Source organism: Pipistrellus kuhlii, unplaced genomic scaffold, assembly GCF_014108245.1.
Source record: "Pipistrellus kuhlii isolate mPipKuh1 unplaced genomic scaffold, mPipKuh1.p scaffold_m20_p_35, whole genome shotgun sequence".
NCBI classification, from domain to species: Eukaryota; Metazoa; Chordata; class Mammalia; order Chiroptera; family Vespertilionidae; genus Pipistrellus; species Pipistrellus kuhlii.
Genome location: NW_023425535.1, coordinates 5,713,652 through 5,720,283, shown reverse-complemented (window position 1 = coordinate 5,720,283; position 6,632 = coordinate 5,713,652). Strand labels below are relative to the sequence as shown.

The following is a 6,632-nucleotide window of genomic DNA, read 5'->3' as shown; positions in this document are numbered from 1 at the left end:
GAACCCAGATTGATGGTGCTACTCCAAATCTCAGCACTTGGGGTGCTTGTTTCTTCCCTCAAGCTCAGCAAGAACTCATATTTCGGTGTGGTAGGCAGAATGTGTGTTCTTGGCATAGTTCAGAGCGCGGGAAGGCAGGGGACCAGGCATGGATTTGCAAACAAAATATTGGCAGTGTCCACATCAACAATGCCAGCGCCAAGCTAAGGTTCTCACTGTCTGGGTCAGCAATGGAGTTGACAGGTCTGACTAGGTCCAGCAGCAAGGCCTGGAGAGTTGGGCGGCTGCTGGGCTGGCATCATGGCTTAGGTGGAGCCCGCCTTGGGTCCGGGACACAGAAGCAAGGTCAGGGAGGGGGCGGGTTCCGAAAGGGGGCGGAGCCTGGAAAGGCCGGCGCGAGGCGAGGGCGGGGCCAGAGGTGGGCGGAAGCGTGAGTCAGGGCGGGGTGGGCGAGGCGGAGGGCGGGGCCGCGTTCGGCGCATGCGCACGGGGTCGGGGCGGGGCCGCGCACGCGCCGTTCGGGGCCCGAGGGCGGAGTCCGGCGGGCGCGGCCAGAGCGGGCGGAGGCTCCGGCGCGGCGCTCCATCCGGCCACTGACGCGATGCCGGCTGCAGCGGGCGGGGCGGCCGGGCCGGCGGGGATGTGACAGGCGGCCCTTCGCCCACCTGCGGTCCTTGCGCCCTCAGGTCTCCGGCGAGCCGCCTGGGCCGCGCAGAGGAGGCAGAGCGGATCGGAGCGGTAAGGGCCGGATGGTGGGGGCGTCCCGGCAGGATGCTGGCGGGCAGCTCGGGCAGGGGGCGCGGTCCCGGAGCTCAGGCCCGGCGCCGGGTGAGGCGTGACGCCCTTCGGCCTCCTGCCTCCGGTGTGACCCTCGCGAGCCTGCTGAGGCGAGACGGGCGTGGGCCGGGCTGGACGGCCCCCGTCCCCCCGTTCCCCGAACCCTCGCCCCGGTCTCCCTGGAACCCCGTCTTCTCACTCCCCACCCCAGTTCCTCTCCGTCCTCCCCATCGCAGTCTCCGTCCGTCCTCGCTTCTCCCGCCCCGCCCGTTGCCTCCCCCTCCGGTCCCCGGACCCCTCCGCCTCCCGAGCCTCTGGGAAAAGCAGGCGAGGCTCAGGCGCGGGGTTTCAGGGTGCTGTGCGGGTTGGCAGGGGAGGTGCCGGTATGCTCCAGTGACTTTTTTGGGGGAGGGGATTGTTCCTGGGACACAACAAAGACACACCCTAAACACGTCCTGAGGTGAAACTTCGTGGAGCGCACCGTTTGCTTAGTCAGGTGCCCTCTCCTTGCAGAGACCGTGTTCTCTGCGCGGCCTGTGTCAGGCACTGACGGCCTCCTTTGGGTGGTCCTGGGGCCGAGGTGGAGCCCAGGGTCAGTGACTGCAAACCCGGCATCAGGCCTGCGCCCCGACCTGGCCTGGAGGAATGGCTGAGGCCCACTCCCGGGTCCCAGCTTGGCGCGTGTGCCCACCCACAGGGGATAAATTGTGTTAGACTTCTCCAAACAGCCATTGGAAATACATTCCTTTTTTCTTGAACATTAAAAAATAGTAGAACCCATTAATTTTGCCATTTAAAAACCTTCCTTTGGTTTAAGGAGTTTAGTGGTGACAGCTCTTCTTGAACCAAAAGAAATTTAAAATACTCTCCTCTTGCAAAAGATAGGCACACAACATGTCTTATCTGAAATGGATGCATGGTAAGGATTTACACATTTCTGAATGTTTTACTTGAAGTCAGTCTTCTCAGATGTTATTACTGTTAGCCTCTCTTAATTTATTTTATAGATCTTTAGTATTTTCTTAATTGGTTGTGTTCTTTAGTGTGCTCAACAAAACTGGCTTCAAATAAACACACTTTCTTGAAGGCTTAGCTGTAATTTTACTTCACTGTTGTATTAATGTGCCATAGGAAAAAACTGCTACGGGCCCTGAGAGGATGAACCGTCCATTTAAATAAGCACAATTTGCTCTGCCTTTCTAATCCAGACCTGCGTTTTTTGCTTGTCACCTTGACTCAGCTCCTTTGACTGCGTGATGGAAGAAGGGGACTTTGATTCCGTGTGTGAAGTCTGTCAGTGACTCTCCATAATCTGTAGTTGATAAAGTCAAAGTCCTTCACAGTTCTGGTTTTCATGTTTGTTTCCAATATCATCTTCTACCATTTCACCTGCCTTCTTCATGCAAAGCCTGCTTAGAGGTCTCTGAAGATGGCATCTTCCGTTGTTGGTTTTACACTCTACTCTGTTGAGAATTCTTTTCTATCTAGTAAACTAGGTGCCTTTTAAGACCTAACCGAAATACTCCTGGATCTTTCCCAGACATTTTGTCCTCCTTGTCTCAGCTGACCCAATAGTGCATTGTACATTGTGCAGTTAGCATCTGTCAACTGGTAGTTAATCATTTGTTTGTCTCCACCAGACTTTGGGGCTTCTTAAGGAAAGGGAGTTTTGCAGCTCTAGCACATACTGTGTGTGGCACAGGTGTTCAAAAACTGTTGAGTAAATTTTTGAGGAATGCTTTCAGTCTTCAATATAGCTTTAAGAGAGGCAAAATGTGTTAACTACTTTCAATATCAGAAAATTTAGAAAAGAGAAATGCACAAACGAGGTACTTTTACATTTCTAAGAATCAAGTCAAAATTATTGTTGCTTGTTAGGAAGTAAATCCCAGTCATGACAAGGCACCAGTGTGTTTTATGGCATGAATGAAAGGGATGGTCTGTAGGACTGCTGCTACTTTGATTTTAGGACTTCAAGGGGGAGTAATTTGCCCAAGGTCATGCAGGTAGAAAAGGTCAGACAGCTGGGATCCAGTCCAGGCTTTTGACCATCTGTGTATTTTACCTTTGCTTCCAGTTTCCTAATTCTAAATCTTAGTAATTATTTTACAATGAGTGAGGCATTTTCTGAGGGGGGTGGGAATCAATTCTTTTAAATAACGTGTTATTTTACTTTTTTTCTCCCAAAGTTGCCCTAGGTCTTATTTTCAGGGGATGTCTTATCTTTCCATGCGCTAGGTCTTATTTTCAGGGAAACACGGTAGTAGAATATTGAATTTGAAAGAATTAAGAGATTATTTGATTCAACTTTTACATTTTTATATCAAAGGATAAGTTGCTGAGGTTGCTTAGTCACCTGTATAACACATCTCCTGACCATATGCTTGTGTATTTTTTAAAAATATATTTTTATTGATTTCAGACAGGAGGAAGGAGAAATAGAAACATCCTATAAAATAAAAGGCTAATATGCAAATCTACCAAACAGTGAAATGACTGGTTGATATGATGCACACTCAATGCAGGAGCTGCTCCCTGGTGGTCAGTGTGCTCCCATAGGGGGAGCACCACCTGGCCAGAAGCCCTGAGCCGGACTCATGACTGGCGAGTACAGTGTAAAACCACCGCCTCTGCCGCTAAGGATGTCTGAGTAACGGATTAGGCCTGCTCCCTGAGTGGCCGTAAGCCATCAGTCGGACATCCCCCACAGGCTCCTGGACTGTGAGAGGGTGCAAGCTGATGAACACTCCCCACCCCGAGTGCACAGATGTCATGCACTAGGGCTCTAGTCTATGATGAGAGAGAATCATGGATCGGCTGCCTCTTTCACACCCTCTACTGGGGATTGAGCTTGCAACCTGGGCCTGTGCCCTGACTGGGAATTGAACCGTGACCTCCTGGTTCATAGGTTGATGCTCAACCACTAAGCTAGGCCAGATGGACTGCTTGTGTATTTTTCATCACTCCATGGTGTTTTTAGAAGAAAATGAAGAGGTTTCCAATTTTCAGAGGGAGAGCAAATAGTCTTACAATTTCTTCCTCCTTGAATGCTTAGCTCTTGAGTGCCTAAGAAACATGGCAATTCATTTGGGATATAGGAGAAACCTAGGCTTCACCATTGCATTTGGTTGGATAGTTTTTAACCTCAGTGCTTGGGGCCCACTCTCTAGTTGCCCCATAAGTGGCTTCTGCTACCATATGAAGATCACACATCCAGTTAATGTTTTGATGGTAAAATGAGATTTTAATATAACAAGGTTCTAGCTGGCTAATAGCATGGCTAAAATGACGTGTGTGAGAATTTATCCAATTACTCTGTGTGATAGCTTTTTTTTTTTTTTGAAAAAATGATAATTGTGGTTTTATGCTTCAGAAGAGTCATTTAAAAAAAAATACATTTTATTGATTTTTCACAGAGAGGAAGAGAGAGATAGAAAGTTAGAAACATCGATCAGCTGCCTCTTGCACACCCCCTACTGGGGATGTGCCCGCAACAAAGGTACATGCCCTTGCCCGGAATCAAACCCGGGACCTTTTAGTTTGCAGGCCGATGCTCTATCCACTGAGCCAAACCGGTCCCGGCCAGAAGAGTCAATTTTAAAATGTGTACTTGCTGTGGTTTACCTGATCAATTCTAACAGGCTTTTTTTTATTTTACAAATAACTTAATGGTTAAAGTATTAAGAAAAAAAACTTTTAACTTTTAATTTTCTTCTCATTTATTTCTCACTATATATACATGATTTTATACAACAATCAAGGGTAAATATAATATTTAACTTTGCTTTCATAGTTAATGTTTTTTTTGCTCAAGTTTTTTATATGTAAATTATCACATAATACTAGAAGCCGGTGCACGGGATTCGTGCAATGGTGGGGGATTTGGCCTGCGAGGATCAGGCTGCTGTGGGAGCACTGCTCATTCCCGTCTGCCAAGGAGCTATGGACCCGCCCTCTGAGCGGCTGTTCCCTGGTCCGGCATCTTCTGTGGAGCCAGAACACTCGAAGTGACTTCTCCAGGGGACCCGGCCGGGCCCAGGGACAAGAGCACTGAGAGGCGGCAGAGTAGGCCTCAGTCCTGTGGTGGCCACAAACCCACCTCCCAGTCTCTAGGGTCAGCTCTGAAAGCTTGGTGGTGACGCTGCAAGGCTAGTGGGTATCTGGAGGAGGTGGTAAGGAATGAGGAGGAGGAGCCTGGGACAAGGAGGCAATGATTGCAGCCCAGGTTCCTGCCTGTCGGTTCGGGGTTCACAGCGGGAGCAGCCGCTCATCCTGGTCAGCTGAGCAGCACTCCCATTGTGGTAGTGCGCTGACCACCAGGGAGCAGCTCCTGTGTTGAGCATCTGTCCCCTTGGTGGTCAGTGCGCATCATAGCAATTGGTCAACCAGTTGTTCTGGTCGTTCTGCTGTTTGGTCATTGGGCTTTTATTATATAGGATTACTAGTTGAGTTGCTTAGTTTTACTAATTGGACATCTAAGATGCCTCCAATTTGGTAAGTAATGTAGTTAATATATTGCTGTCCTTTGTTTTCTTATTTTGTTAGGCTAAAGTTCCAGGAGAGGGGTTACAAGGTAAGAGAGCATGAAGGTTTTTGTCACTTAAAAAAAAATGTTCTTATTGATTTTAGAGAAGAGGAAGAGGGATAGAAAGATAGAAAAATCATGCATGAGAAACAAACATCCATTGGCTGCATCCTGGAGGCCCTTACTGGGATGGAGCCTGAAATCCTGGCATGTGCCTTCATTGGAAATCCAACCAGTGCCCTCTTGGTCACTGCTCAACCACTGAGCCACACCAACTGGTGGTTTTTATCACTTTAAAAAAATATTACCAGGTTTATTTCTAAAAGTTTGTATTGATTTATACTGCTTCCTGCATTTTGGTTGATAGTTTTACAATACTTTTAAAGGCTTTTGTTTTTTAAAAGTTGGTATTTTACAAATAGGTATAAGGATACCTGCTATCTAACATACAATCCTCAGTTGAAAAGCTAATGCAGTATTTTTCTACTTTTATTTTCTCCTTTGTTGGAATTGTTTGTCCTTTATGCAAAAATTTATGGGGATCTTCTTACTAATTTTCATTAGCACTTAATTTTTAAAACTGCAAAGTATTCTATCTAATAAAAGAACAATATGCAAATTGACCATACCTCTGTCACGCCCACAAGAATGCCCACCAGCCAATGAGGAGCAAGTATACAAATTAAATCAACCAAGATGGTTCGGTCAAGGAGTGAGCAGGAGGCTTGGGTTTCCCTGGCAATGGAGGAAGCCAAGCTTTTCGCCTGTCCTGGTTTGCCCTAGCCTCCACTCAAGGTTACAAAATTTCAATTATAGAAGGTAAACAAATCCCAGATACCAGGGCCTCTGCTTGGGTCGTAGGGAGGGGTGGGGGGTGCTTGACCAGCCTGCAAACCACCACAGGCTCCTTGCCCAGGCCACCCCACACCCCAAGGGAACCCCCACCATGATCCGGGACAGCCTTCAGGACAAACCAGTTGGTCCCCATCTGTGCACCAAGCCTCTATCCTATTTAATCTAATAAAAGAGCAATATGCTGAAGCTGGTTTGGCTTAATGGTAGAGTGTCAGCAGGCGGACTGGGGGGTCCCAGGTTTGATTCCGGTCAAGGGCATGTACCTTGGTTGCGGGCACATCCCCGGTAGGGGGTGTGCAAGAGGCGGCTGGTCAATGTTTCTCTCTCATCGACGTTTCTAGCTCTCTATCTCTCTCCCTTTCTCTCTGTTAAAAATCAATAAAATACATTAAAAAAAAAAAAGAGTAATATGCAAATTGGCCATCACTCCCAACACACAAGATGGCTGCCCCATGTGGACACAAGATGGCCACCA

At 48.0% G+C, this 6,632-nt stretch overlaps 1 protein-coding gene across 18 annotated transcripts in view; it reads left to right on the top strand.

The window, feature by feature from the left end:
- The first annotated feature begins 518 nt into the window (after positions 1–518).
- Positions 519–6,632, top strand: part of CCSER2 (coiled-coil serine rich protein 2) — a 153,434-nt gene continuing 147,320 nt past the window's right edge. For 7 of the 18 annotated variants that reach the window (XM_036461180.2, XM_036461179.2, XM_036461184.2 and 4 more), the window contains exon 1: positions 521–738. The gene's annotated coding sequence lies outside the window, so the exon portion shown is untranslated. Of the gene's footprint in view, positions 739–6,632 lie in introns of all 18 variants that reach the window. The other 11 variants (XR_004992058.2, XM_036461189.2, XM_036461187.2 and 8 more) reach the window with 5 other exon arrangements.